The sequence below is a fragment of the Zea mays genome, chromosome 10, assembly GCF_902167145.1.
Source record: "Zea mays cultivar B73 chromosome 10, Zm-B73-REFERENCE-NAM-5.0, whole genome shotgun sequence".
NCBI classification, from domain to species: domain Eukaryota; kingdom Viridiplantae; phylum Streptophyta; class Magnoliopsida; order Poales; family Poaceae; genus Zea; species Zea mays.
In genome coordinates, this window is record NC_050105.1 from 51411515 (window position 1) to 51426877 (window position 15363).

The window sequence follows — 15363 nt, forward strand, 5'->3', positions numbered from 1 at the left end:
ATGGGCTAGTCGGCGGTGCCAGAGCCAACCCATGTTAGTCTTAGCAATTAAGCATGTGTCGAGCTCAGCTCTATCAAAATCTACTAAGTATAGCTGACCCTCTAACACACCCTTAAATGCTATTGAATCATCACTTCTTCTAAAGACAGTGACACCTACATCAGTAAAAAGACAGTTGTAGCCCATTTGACATAATTGGGAAACAGAAAGCAAGTTGTAATCTAAAGAATCTACAAGAAAAACATTGGAAATAGAATGGTCAGGAGATATAGCAATTTTACCCAATCCTTTGACCAAACCTTGATTTCCATCCCCGAATGTGATAGCTCGTTGGGGATCTTGGTTTTTCTCATATGAGGAGAACATCCTTTTCTCCCCGGTCATGTGGTTTGTGCACCCGCTGTCGAGTATCCAACTTGAGCCCCCGGATGCATAAACCTACAAAACAAATTTAGTTCTTGACTTTAGGTACCCAAATTGTTTTGGGTCCTTTGGTATTAGAAACAAGAACTTTGGGTACCCAAACAAAAGTCTTTGATCCCTTGTGTTTGCCCCCAACAAATTTGGCAACTACCTTGCCGGATTTGCTTGTAAGAACATAAGAAGCATCAAAAGTTTTAAATGAAATAGCATGATCATTTGATGCAATAGGAGTTTTCTTTCTAGGCAACTTGGCACGGGTTGGTTGCCTAGAGCTAGATGTCTCACCCTTATACATAAAAGCATGATTAGGGCCAGAGTGAGACTTCCTAGAATGAATTTTCCTAATTTTGCTCTCGGGATAACCGGCAGGGTACAAAATGTAGCCCTCGTTATCCTGAGGCATGGGAGCCTTGCCCTTAACAAAATTAGACAAGTTCTTAGGAGGGGCATTAAGTTTGACATTGTCTCCCCTTTGGAAGCCAATGCCATCCTTGATGCCAGGGCGTCTCCCATTATAGAGCATACTTCTAGCAAACTTAAATTTTTCATTTTCTAAGTTATGCTCGGCAATTTTAGCATCTAGTTTAGCTATATGATCATTTTGTTGCTTAATTAAAATCATGTGATCATGAATAGCATCAATATCAACATTTCTACATCTAGTACAAATAGTGACATGTTCAATGGTAGATGTAGATGGTTTGCAAGAATTAAGTTCAACAATCTTAGCACGAAGTATATTATTCTTATCTCTAAGATCGGCAATTGTAACTTTGCAAACATCAAAATCTTTGGCCTTAGCAATCAAATTTTCGTTCTCTAATCTAAGGCTAGCAAGAGAAATGTTTAATTCTTCAATCCTAGCAAGCAAATCATCATTATTATCTCTAGGAGTGGGAATTGAAACATTACAAACATGAGAATCAACCTTAGCATTTAAACTAGCATTTTCATTTCTAAGGTTGTCAATTATCTCACGGCAAGTGCTTAGCTCACTAGACAATTTTTCACATTTTTCAACTTGTAGAGCGTAAGCATTTTTAACCTTAACATGTTTCTTGTTTTCCTTAATAAGGAGGTCCTCTTGGGAATCCAAAAGGTCATCCTTTTCATGAATAGCACTAACCAATTCATTTAATTTTTCCTTTTGAGCTATGTTAAGGTTGGCAAAAAGGGAACGCAAATTATCTTCCTCATCACTAGCATTGTCATCACTAGAGGATTCATATTTAGTGGAGGACTTAGATTTAACCTTCTTTTTGCCGTCCTTTGCCATGAGGCACTTGTGGCCGACGTTGGGGAAGAGGAGTCCCTTGGTGACGGCGATGTTGGCGGCGTCCTCGTCGTCGGAGGAGTCGCTTGAGCTATCGTCGGAATCCCATTCCCGACAAACATGGGCATCGCCGCCCTTCTTCTTGTAGTACTTCTTTTTCTCCTTTCGCCTCCCCTTCTTGTCGTCACCTCGGTCACTGTCACTAGATATAGGACATTTAGCAATAAAATGACCGGGCTTACCACACTTGTAGCAAACCTTCTTGGAGTGGGACTTGTAATCCTTCCCCCTCCTTTGCTTGAGGATTTGGCGGAAGCTCTTGATGACGAGCGCCATTTCCTCATTGTCGAGCTTGGAGGCGTCTATGGGTTGTCGACTTGGTGTAGACTCCTCCTTCTTCTCCTCCGTTGCCTTGAATGCAACGGGTTGAGCTTCGGATGTGGTGGCATCATCAAGCTCGTTGATCTTCCTCGAGCCTTCGATCATGCACTCAAAACTTACAAAATTCCCGATAACTTCCTCGGGGGTCATTTTAGTATATCTAGGATTACCACGAATTAATTGAACTTGAGTAGGGTTAAGGAAAATAAGTGATCTTAGAATAACCTTAACCACCTCGTGGTCATCCCACTTTACGCTCCCGAGGTTGCGCGCTTGGTTCACCAAGGTCTTGAGCCGATTGTACATGTGTTGTGGCTCCTCCCCTTTGCGAAGCCGGAACCGACCGAGCTCCCCCTCAATCGTTTCCCGCTTGGTGATCTTGGTGAGCTCATCACCTTCATGCGCGGTCTTGAGTAAATCCCAAATCTCCTTTGCGTTCTTCAACCCTTGAACTTTGTTATACTCCTCTCTACTCAAAGAGGCTAGGAGTATTGTTGTTGCTTGAGAGTTGAAGTGCTCGATTTGGGCCACCTCATCCTCATCATAGTTCTCATCCCCTACGGATGGTACCTGCGCACCAAACTCAACAACATCCCATATGCTTTTGTGGAGCGAGGTTAGATGAAATCGCATTAAATCGCTCCACCTAGCGTAATCTTCACCATCAAAAGTTGGTGGTTTGCCTAATGGGACGGAAAGTAAAGGTGTATGTTTGGAAATGCGAGGGTAGCGTAGGGGGATCTTACTATACTTCTTGCGCTCTTGGCGCTTAGAAGTGACGGAGGGCGCATTGGAGTCGGAGGTCGATGTTGATGAAGTGTCGGTCTCGTAGTAGACCACCTTCCTCATCCTTTTGTGCTTGTCTCCTCTCCGATGCGGCTTGTGAGAAGAAGACTTTTCCTTCTTCTCTTTGTGGTGAGAGGAGGAAGACTTTTTCTCCTTCCGTTTGGAGGAGTCCTTCTTCTTCTCCTTCCTCTTGGTGCGGGACTCTTCCGATGAAGTGCTCCCATGGCTTGTAGTGGGTTTTTCGCCGGTCTCCATCTCCTTCTTGGCGTGATCTCCCGACATCACTTCGAGCGGTTAGGCTCTAATGAAGCACCGGGCTCTTTGATACCAATTGATAGTCGCCTAGAGGGGGGGGTGAATAGGGCGAAACTGAAATTTACAAATATAAACACAACTACAAGCCGGGTTAGCGTTAGAAATATAAACGAGTCCGCGAGAGAGGGCGCAAAACAAATCGCAAGCGAATAATGAAGTGTGTGACACGCGGATTTGTTTTACCGAGGTTCGGTTCTTTCAAACCTACTCCCCGTTGAGGAGGCCACAAAGGCCGGGTCTCTTTCAACCCTTCCCTCTCTCAAACGGTCCCTCGGACCGAGTGAGCTTCTCTTCTCAAATCAAAGCCGGGAACGAAACTTCCCCGCAAGGGCCACCACACAATTGGTGCCTCTTGCCTTGATTACAATGGAATTTTGATCACAAGAACAAGTGAGAAAGAAAAGAAGCAATCCAAGCGCAAGAGCTCAAATGAACACGGCAAATCACTCTCAGTAGTCGCTAGGGCTTTGTGTGGAATTAGAGAGGATTTGATCTCTTTGGTGTGTCTAGAATTGAATGCTAGAGCTCTTGTAGTAGTTGGGAAGTGGAAAACTTGGATGCAATGAATGGTGGGGTGGTTGGGGTATTTATAGCCTCAACCACCAAAAGTGGCCGTTGGGAGACTGTCTGTTCGATGGCGCACCGGACAGTCCGGTGCCCCCTGCCACGTCATCACTGCCGTTGGATTCTGACCGTTGGAGCTCCTGACTTGAGGGCCCGCCTTGGTGTCCGGTGCACACCGGACAGGTACTGTTTGATGTCCGGTGTGCCAGCATGGGCGATTCTAACTCCTGCGCGCGCTGCGCGCGCATTTATTGCTCTGCAGGTAGCCGTTGGGGCGGAGTTAGCCGTTGCTCCGGAGTCGCACCGGACAGTCCGGTGCACACCGGACAGTCCGGTGAATTATAGCGGACGAGCCGTTGGAGTTTCCCGAAGCTGGCGAGTTCCTGAGGCCGACCTCCCTTGGCGCACCGGACACTGTCCGGTGTACACCGGACAGTCCGGTGAATTATAGCCGAGTCGCCTCTGGTAATTCCCGAAGGTGGCGAGTTTGAGTCTGAGTCTCCCTGGTGCACCGGACATGTCCGGTGGCACACCGGACAGTCCGGTGCGCCAGACCAGGGGTGCCTTCGGTTGCCCTTTTGCTCCTTTGTTGAATCCATAACTTGGTCTTTTTATTGGCTGAGTGTGAACCTTTTACACCTGTATAATCTATACACTTGGGCAAACTAGTTAGTCCAAAGATTTGTGTTGGGCAATTCAACCACCAAAATTATATAGGAACTAGGTGTAAGCCTAATTCCCTTTCACTTTTCTATGTGCACACTCAATTAAGGGAATCAAAGAAGTCAAATAGCAAACAAATAGTTCTATAAAAAAATGGTGTAGTTCAAAACTTAGATGTAAGTCTTGAAACTAAAAGAGTAAAGTTGAAAACAATAATTAGAAGGAAAGATATCTTATGTAAACTATATCACTCCTCAAAAGTATTTTCAAGTAAAATGATTCCTAGTAAAAATTATATATTACTCTCCCTTAAAAATAATATAATAGTGAAATAATGGATATCTGTTTTTAAGTTGAGTTGAAAATTTGATCACATACTCAAAAGTAACTTCTTCCCTAAAATGAAATAAAATGTGTGCATGTCACATTTTGCGTCTTTAACTAAACAAAGGAATAAAATAATTAAAATAAATATATAAGTTTATAAATAAATAAATATATATATTGCATTCATGCCGATATTTTGGATGTTGCATTTCAATTAAAATTTTGAAACTCATGTTTGGATTTGAATTTGGGAATAGACCAGAAATTATAAAAGGAAAAAGAATAGAAGTCGATGTTGGGCCGAATCTCTAACGCGCGGCCCAGTACCCATCTCACCCCGCTCGGCCTGCTCCGGGACTCTAGGCAAGCACACCGCACGTACCCGCCTCGTCACTAACTCACGGGCCCGACTTGCCAGTGCCCCACCCCACACGCTCGGACTCGGACGTCTCTCCACCATGTGGGCCCGCGCGGTCGGGGTCGTCTCGTACCCTGTGTCCAGGATGCAACAAACCCCGAGTTGGGCTCTGAAAAGCCTCTGCGAGATCTTTGGGGCCGACCCAGCCGCCTTAGCATCGCCCCAAGGCTATAAAAGCAGGACCCCGCGACCCTCTTGCCCATCCCATCGGCACCCCGAGATCGGTGTTGAGGCATCCATCCCTGTGAGCACCGCCATGGACCCAGCCACATCCGCGATCGACAAACTCCAGACCTCGACCATGCTAGGCCTCGATGGGTGCCAATGGTGATTCGGTCGGGCACATAGAACCTGTACGTGGAATCCTTGAGCCAAAAGAAGGACTAAAGTTATGATGATTGCTCGCCGGAGTTCATATTCGCGGTCAAACCGCCATGTGCTGCAGCTAGCTTTCCTCTCCGCCTTCCATCAATGGTGTGTACCTCCCTCGGGTTCGCAAGCATCCTCTATACGTATAGCGTCCGTCAAATCGGGGATTCGGGCATTGGGGCCTAGCATGGGGGGAGCTGACTATGGCGCCACCGCGTCCATGCTCGATCACCGCCGTTTGTGCGGTCTAGAGGTAGGCGATCACCGTGGACCGTTGATCTGGGTTTCTACGGTGGGGATTAGAAGGGGGTACCGCTTCGGTCGGATCAATCTGGTCCGTTCAATGTGATTAGTACGGTCCCTATTAGTTCCCGGATCATAAAATCCGTGTCGTGGCATCAGGATCGTGTGGCGCTGGCTATTTAGGGGGTGGATGACTTTCGGACCGTTGATCCCGTGATCGACGGTCTGTGTCGCGTACCGATTCACTTATATGTGGATCTAATCTGGGCCGCCCACTCATGATCAGATGGCACAAATTGGCGCATACCCCTTCGGCCATGCACTTCTTTCAAAAGAACCCTCATAGAATCCCATAATGAACCCGCCGTCCACCCAGGAGTTAAAGAAAAGCAGTTAAGTCCCTGGAATTTATAACTTTAGACCATGTGCTTTCTAGAAATTGTGTCCGCAGTCCAGGTGTTGAATAAAAGGGTTAAATAATTCAGAAAATGATTTTTAGTTTAAAAATAATTCAAGAAACTTGTTTAATTCGTATTAAATCCATTTTAACTCCAAATTAATTCATTCTAGTTGCATTAAATTTATAATAATGTTGTTTATCAGCTAGTAACCATATATTATTATGAAACATAAACTAAAATTATGCACTTTAGTTTCTTTTATCCAACACATAAAACTTTGGAAATCCATAACTTCTTCGTTTTAATTCCGATTCGGTCCGTTCAAGTCGTGTTAGCTTCTTATGAATATTTACTATGCAATAACAACATTTATGGTACGATGTCTCATTCTGTTATAATTAGATCTTTATTTAACTTATGTTGGTTAATTTTGTTAATCTCCCTATCATTATAATTTAAAAATGATCTATGGTCAATTTATAATTTAGATTAAAGTTGAATTAATTACTATTTTATCTTTTCTCCTGATTTATAAAATAAACATAAAACCTAGTTTTAATCATTTAATCACATCATAACTTGATGACGGTAACTCCGATTTTAGTGATTCTCGAATCCACGATCTCGTAGCGACGCGTAGATTATTATTATACAGTTTGTTCTTATTTTGGTGTGATGTTAATTTTGCCTATACACTGTTTGTTTGTATTGCTACGACTATCTCAAGGTTATGAGAATCTGAAGATCATCCTGGTACCTGGAATCTCAAGTCCCAGGCAAGTTGTGCCCTTGATCACTTCTTTTTACCCAGTCATGTTCTTATTAATCATAATGATTTGCATAGGTTAGATTTGATGGGACCTAATAGGTTACCCTAGTTTGACTATCTTTATACCTTGTTTACCACTAGATTTTTGGGTAGTACCTGCTATTGCTTTATGTGGTTTTGGGTATAGAGATACACATTATTCATGATTATACTTTTATTATCAGTTGTTATTTACTGTTCACGTTAAGATCATTATGTTAATTAACACATGGAGCGACCACCCGAGAAAACAGTGCTACCACAAGGGTGGTATGGGACGCCCTTGGCTGACTAATTAGGAAAGCTAGTGGACGACTACCTTACCCGAAAGGGGCAAGGGCATGGTATGGGACGCCCTTGGCTGACTAATTAGGAAAGTGTAGCGGGTTTTCTGAAGTTAGTGGAACTTTGTAAAGGCCTCGTAGTGGTACCTTGCCTGGCTTCCTTGGAAGAGGTGTATGGTGTCCGATCAACCCCGTGGCAAATGGGTAACACGACTTGTGGGTAAAGATGCACAACCTCTGCAGAGTGTAAAACTGGTATATCAGCCGTACTCACGATCATGAGCAGCTCGGACCCTCACATGATTAATTTATGGAACTAAATTCAATTTGTCATATGCATTGCATTGAGGGTGTTGTTATCACTTTTGTTCTACTAGTTAATTGGGTTGGTATTTACTTATACTTAGTAATTGCTAATAAATATTTGACCAACTTTAAAAGCAATGCTCAGCTTCAACCATCCTCTTTGGTAAGCCTTACACTTCAAATGAGCTCCCACCTTTGGTGAGTTCATGCAAATTATTCCCCACAACTTGTTGAGCGATGAACGTATGTGAGCTCACTCTTGTTGTCTCACACCCCCCCCCCACAGGTCAAGAACAGGTACCGCAGGATGAGGCGCATGGAGGATGTTGTGACGAGTTCGTGAGAGGTCTAGGCCGTCGTCTCCCAGTCAACTTTGGGTTGCTAGATCGTTGTCTCCTTATGATGTAATTATTTATTTATTTTGTACAAAACTCCTATTATATAGTAAAGATGTGACATTCGTCTCTGTACCACTATTCATCATATGTGTAAGACTTGGTTCCAGCACACCTGGGTTTTGGACCCCTAAAACCTAGGTGTGACAGTCGGATGACTCGGAAGGGGAGGACTCCTCGGAGGCGTACTCTGAGGAGGAGGGAGGTGGTGGTGAAGGCAGTGATGGTGAGGGAGGCGGTAGCGGCGATGGAGGCAGCGCTAGAGGTGGCGTGGTTGGCAGCGACGGCATCACGTACAACGACGACGACGACGAGAGCGGTGGGGCGACAGTGGTGGCAGCAATGTCGATGGTGGGGCGCCACTGGCATAATAGTAGTATAGTGTACTAGTATGTAGTAGGTGGTATCTGTAGGTAGTGGTAGTTAAGTAGTATGTGTAGGATGATAGGGTCAGTTCATAAAGGGCCGGCCCTCTTCCTTTGTAATGAACCACCTCCAATGAATGAAAAAACTTTGTTTGCTGCTTTCTTTTGATGTGTTCACTCTTATTCTTGACTTATGGTTGCCTTACGACTTTGGTTTCGTGAGCCCATTCTGATAATCCCAACTGACTAGTTCCGTGATAGGACCGACTAAAATCATCGGTTAGCGCCTATGTCTGACGAGCCCAAATGACTTTGCTTTGTTGAGGGTCTGGTCCGAGTTACTTCGTCCATCTCGATGCACCCGACTTAGTGTGCGCCCATACATCCTCGCTGGCAGTTTCGTGGCAGTGAACCCTAACTTTGCTTTTTCCGTCGTGAAATCCCTGCTCATCTTTGTGAATGCGCTCAACCCTGCTTGCCCGCATGGTCTGATGGCGCCCAGGAAGAAGAAGTAGGGAACCGCCGCCCCTGTCATTCCCCCAATCGACACTAACATCTAACTTCTATTTTGCGGCAACTATGCTTCTGTTGTTTTTGAGTCCGATCTTCTCCACCTCGTTGAAATTGGGGTCCTGTCGCCAAAGGAACTATGCTCTTGGCGGATCTAGCAGGGGATTACCGTCGCCATAGAGGATACCCATCAGTCGGTAGTCTTCGTTCCCTTCTTGATCCGAGAATTAGGTCTGCCGATTTCTCCTTTCTTCCGCAGCCTTCTTGATTTCTATTCTCTCAACCTGACTCGTCTAAATCCCAACTCTGTACTCCAAATTGCTATCTTCGTCCATCTCTGTGAGGCCTTCCTGGGGATTGTAACATCCCAAATTCTGATTCCGAGGTTAGAAACCCTAAACTCCTAACCCCCTAATTACCTCCTAAGACCCCCATGAAGCATTATATTCATCATATGCATGCACCATGATTGCTAGTAGCACTTCACATAGAATATTTCATTTTGGGCACTTAGGAAATTTTTATGAATTTTTGTTTAAAGGAAAAAGAGGTTAAGGAAAAGAAAAGAGAAAAGAAAACAGAAAAAGAAAACCCTTCCCTATCGGCTGGGCCGAACCTGGCCCAAGTCTCCACCTCTCTCCCGCGCGCCCGCGCCTCACTCTCTTCCCTCTCCCACTGACCGCCCGGCCCCACCCGTCAGCCACGCCCTCTCTTTCTCCCTCGCACCCGCTCTTCCGCTAACAACCCGATCCCGCTCGTCAGCCCCTTCTCTCTCGCCCATGATCGGCCATCGATTCGATCGTCGCTGGCCACCATCCGCCCTGTCTCCTCGCCATTAACTCACTCACCAGCCAAATTGGTGCCTTGCATCCCCGTGCCCTATGCCTGAGCCGTCCCGTCGCCACCTCCTGCCCGAGCCATCCCATTGCCACCAATGTGCGCCATCATTGCTGTCGCAGCGCGCCTCGCCGGTGCACGCCACCTCCTTCCCCCCTCCTTGGTCACCTATAAAAGGATCGCCCCGAGCCCCTCATCTCCTCGCACCAGCCTCGGCCACTCCCTCCCCCTCCCCTGGGCCCAATCGAGCTTGGCGTCGTCGTCTCTCCCCTCTCTGGTGGCTTACAGTCTAATTGATATAGTTCACGAGCTCCGCCACTTCGCCACAAGCTCAGCACGCCCTTCTCCTTCGCCTATCGTGCCCAGTAGCCCCACCGGTGACCTCGCCGCCGCAAGAACCTGCCACCTCGTCGTGGACCGACCATCCCAAGTGCCTATCGGTCAAAATGACCCCTCCACCATGACCCCCTACCCGTGCTTCGCCACATCCCCAACCACCCGGAACCGGATCAACGGCGGAGAACCAACGTCGAGCTCCGGTGACCGGTTTTCCCTCCCGACCAGATCCCCCATCTCGCCCCCCTAATGTCGTTTCCCCCTCCCCCTCACTGGCACGTGGGCCTGCTCCCATGGCGCCGTCCCCTCGTCGCTCCCGCTGGCAAGCCGAGTTGGGCCGAACGCCCGCGTGGTCGCGCGCGCGAGCGCGCTCGCTGGGCCAAAATCCCTTCCGGGCCCAGCTAACCGAGAATCCCTTTTCCTTTTTTTCCTTTTCCCTTTTTTCTTTTCTTTTCATATATATGTTGATATTTCATGCACCAAAAATAGTCCAAATATTCTTTAAGTCACATAATAATAATATTTGGAACTTGACACACTTTGCTAAGCCACCATGGTTGATGTAGTGTTTATTGCCTGTTTGTGCTAGGCGAACAGCGATCCGACCCTTCGGAAATCGTAGCTCCGAAAGAAGGGCAGGAGCCCGACCTCTCGGAAATAGACCTTACATGCTAAGAGAACTTCGACGAAGGCAAGTCCATTCTTCCCTTGATGCATGAATTACCTATTCTTTCTACCACTGCCTAAGCCGAGAATATGGGTTGGGTTCTATGCATTGTGAGTCGAGAGGTGGCCTGCATTAAAGAATATCTTTTGAGTACAAAATGTGGGTCGAGGAAATGGTGGTTTCTCTAAAGAGGAAAATGTTTTCAAAGAAGTGTATGATGAAGGGTATTTACCCTTATCACCTTTTGAGTGGGATGGTCAGGGATTCCCTGGTTTAGGGGATGGCCTCTGGTGTTGTCTCAGCCGGGTTAGGTGTGAGCAGGAAGGATTGTCCCTCATATAAGGACCGGTTTGTCATCCTTCACTACCTGTACTCATGTCAAGTACAACCACTCGAGACTGTATGGGCAGTCACTCAATCTGAACTTGTATAGTCCAAACCCCAGGGTTATGATGGCTGGGGAGCACCGGGAGGATAAGATGGGGGAATGTTTTGTCCGGTTTGGGCATGGCGGTGGCCTGACTCCTTCTGGTATAACCATTAAGGTAAGGACGTGCAAGGAAGGAAAGAGATTCAGATTCGAGTCTCATTGGCCATGAGACTGCAGAGCCAGACTAGTGGGTAAAGTGTACCCCTCTGCGCATAGTTTGAAACCTATTCGAATAGTTTGTGTCCACTGGTATGGACGAGTCTGGTGTGGTATGGCAATTAGTGTTTTTGACCTTCGTGAACAACGGAAGTGTGGGTGGGTGTTTTTGGAAATAAAAGTAATACCACGGGAGCGGGAAGCTCAGTGGTGGTTGAGTGTGAAAATGTGCTACTTCTCTCTCTAGGGTCAACCATCAAATAATAGCTCGTCTCTGAAAAAGAAAAGAGTGACTTCAACTCCACCATACCAAGCATGTACTATATAGGTCTCTATCTCTTTACGGGCGGGATGGGCTTGCGGAATACCTAGTGTATTCACCCAGATTTATTTATGTTTTCAGTAGCTGAAGACTTTTTTCCGCTATGTTCGACTAGAAGGGGCTGTGTCTGCACCCAGTTTGCCTGTGGTTTGGGCTAGATGATCTTCCACTGTGCTTTGTTTCTAGGCTCGCTAGAGCTTGTATTTTGGTATTGTAATAACTGTTATTCGAAACTCTATACTATTTGAAGAAAGAAATGTGTTTACTAGCCTCCTGGGACTAGTAATTGTATCACATTTGAGTCCCAAAGGATTGGGACGCTTTAGGTGGTATCGGAGCCATAGGATTGGCCGTAGACCGCAGCCCTGACCTAAAAAGCTTTCCTCAAAAGGAAAAGACCTATAAACCTCTTAAAGAGCCTTCTCTTCTTTCCCCGATATTAACAACCCTTCTTCTCTTGCTACCAGATGGAAGGCTCCTTTGTCATTAGGACATCCTACTGGTCGGAGGTGGAAGGATTCCTTCACCTTCTTCGGAGCTGTGCGCTTCGCATGGGGATCCGCAAGAAGCCAGAGTATGTCTGGAAAGAATACCGCGAGTACGGGATTGAGAAGTGCTCTATGGCAGTCTACCTGGGGGAAAGCCGAAACTACCCAAATAACCCTCCTTTCCAAATCATCGCCACTGGACACCGCTTCCCAGACACCTGCCAGAATGCTGCCCAAAAAGCCCTCCGCCAGCTATGCCAAAACTACAGCAGAGAAGTCTCTAAGACACCCCTTCGCTACTTTCCACCTAGCAACAAAAATACTCCTGCTTGGAGGAAAAGACTCCAGGCCTTGTCAGGAAGAGATCCCAATGAAGATGACCCTACCATAGTCTACATGGCCGGATATCTCTAGACCCTTGACAACCACTATGACGACCTTTTCTCCCACTGCAACCACCTAAACTCCCGGGTGGAAAGCCTAGAGCAACAGCTCAAGGAATTGAAGGAAGAAAAGGTGGCTCTTCAAGATAGTCTTGAGATGGCGGAAGGCGAAGAAGCCAACACTCGTGAGGCATACCGGACCCTGAAGATGGACTATGCTAAGAGGTTAAAGAAGCTCGCCCCCATCAAGAAGATCCAAAAGTGTTTCAAGAGCCAAGGATGCCAGACTGACCCGAAGGAGGAAGCCCCGCCAACCCTACCTCCCCTAGGGATAGAGAACTTTTCTGACGTTGAGGAAGTGTCCCTGGCTATCCTTGATGATCTTCTTAGAGAGTTTGGGGACACCTTAGAAAAAGCTCGTGCGATCGGTGATGATTGTATGCTTGTAATGAACTGGAGTGCTGAATAAAATAACATGTTTGAGAAAAAATATGGCATATGCATAGTGCCTCGGATAAAACCACGCTTACTGCCTCATGGATTGGAGCAAGGTCTCCCCTAGGTGCCGAATGAGAAGTTTGTGGAGAAGGGAGTGAACCCACCTCCCCGCACCTCTAGAGCTGCCATTAGACCTAGCCCAAGTCCTGGCCAATCAAACCCGACTCATTGAGGTCCTCACTAGAAGCCTCAAAAACCAGCGCCCGATTGGAGGAAGACCTCAGGACAGAATGGGAGAGTTCCTAAGGCTCAAGCCTCCTACATTCGCCAGATCCAGCAACCCGCTCGATGCTGATGACTGGCTGTACACAATAAAGAGCAAGTTAGAGGCCATCGGATGCCCTGAAAACCAGCGTGTTCATCTAGCTGCTCATCAACTCTCCGGGATGGCCCTATCCTGGTGGGATACTTTCAGCGCTGTCGTTAGAGATGCTACCTAGGCAGAATTTGAAGCAGTTTTCCGAGAGCATCATGTGCCCTTGGAAATCGTCCAGCTCAAAGAAGAATTTCGGGAGTTAACTCAAGGAGGGAGATCTGTTAGTGAATACATCCACAAATTCACAGAACTGGCTCGCTATGCGCCTGATGATGTCAGCACGGAAGCCAAGAAGATGGCATGTTTCTTGAAGGGGCTGAGACCAAAACTCAAGACCATCTTCGCCAGCCAAGATTTCCTCAGTTTCTCGCACCTCTCAAACAAGGCCATCCAAGTGGAATGGGCTCGAGAAGAAGAAAAGGGTCACCTCAAGATGAAGTTTCAAGTTCTCCGAGCTCAGCAGTAAGACATGCACCAGAGAGTTCAATCTTTTGGGTTTCCTCCCAAAGGACCGAGCTTCAACAAGCCAACAGGGTCCGCTCCATAATGTTTCAGCTAGCCTGGTCAAAGTTCTCTCCACACCCCATCTGTTGCAAGCAGCCAACCTCTAGCCAATGCTTGTTGGCACTGTGGAGACCCCAGTCACTACAAAAGTAATTGTCCTCAGTTGAAGACATCCGTACCTACCTACTCCAACTCGGTGAATGGCCCCAAGAAAGTTTTAGCACCCGCCTCTAAGGCACCCACCTCCAATAGCCAACTAAGCATGACCCAGTTTCACGGTAGGGCTCGAGTGAATCACGTCGACGCTCAAGAAGCTCAGCACGCCCCAGGAGTAGTGCTCGGTGAGTTCCTAGTCGAATTTACCCCCGCTGCTGTACTTTTTGATTCTAGAGCATCCCATTCATTCATCGCCACTAGTTTTGTGGAAAAGCATGGCATTCCCACTGCATCTTTAGAAATTCCTTTGGTCACCCGAAACCCAGGGTCAGACCTTCTGTGCCACCTCAAATGCTCCTAAGTCAGAATTCTTTTAAGTGGGGTAGTATTCTTGGCGGACTTAGTCGTACTCCCGTCCCACGGAATTGATGTAATCCTAGGAATGGATTGGTTGACCAAGAACAATGGCATCATAAGTTGCACAGATAAAATTATTCTTCTCACTGACCACCAAGGAAAATCAGTTTCGTGTAAGGCTCAGCGACCAAGCCAAGATCCAATGGTGTTTAGCCTAGCAGCAGAAAGTATATGTGGTAGAAGAATTCATGGATGTGTTCCCGGAAGAATTGCCAGGAATGCCTCCGGAAAGAGAGGTAGAATTCTACATTGATCTTGTTCCAGGCACCGCACCAATTGCAAAAAGACCATACCGCATGGCTCCCACAGAATTGGCAGAACTAAAGCTCAAGATCACAGAACTTCAACAGAAATGGTACATTTGTCTCAGTTCATCTCCTTGGGGAGCACCAGTCTTGTTTGTCACCATGAAGGATGGAAGCATGAGAATGTGCCTTGACTACCGATCCTTAAATGAAGTTACAATCAAGAACAAGTAGCCACTACCTCGGATTGACGATCTCTTCGACCAACTTCAAGGGGCCAAGTATTTCTCCAAGATTGATCTAAGGTTAGGATATCATCAGTTGAGAATCAAGGAAGCAGACGTTCAGAAGACGACATTTGTCACCCGGTACGGACAGTATGAGTTCACAGTAATGCCCTTTGATTAACCAACACACCCGCCTTCTTCATGAATCTTATGAATAAGGTATTTATGGAAGAGTTGGATAAGTTTGTCATAGTATTTATTGACGACATCCTTATCTACTCCAAGAGTCATGAGGATCATGAGCATCACCTCCGGATTGTCCTCGGAAGACTCAGAGCACATCAACTCTATGCCAAGCTCAGCAAATGTGAATTCTGGTTAGAAAAGATAGCCTTCCTCGGGCATATCTTAACAGCAGAAGGGATAGAAGTGGACCCATCCAAGGTAGAAGCAGTGTCCAAATGGAAGCAGCCATCCAACGTTAGTGAAGTTCGAAGCTTCTTGGGAATGGCGGGATACTACCACCATTTTATCAAAGGATTCTCCAGCA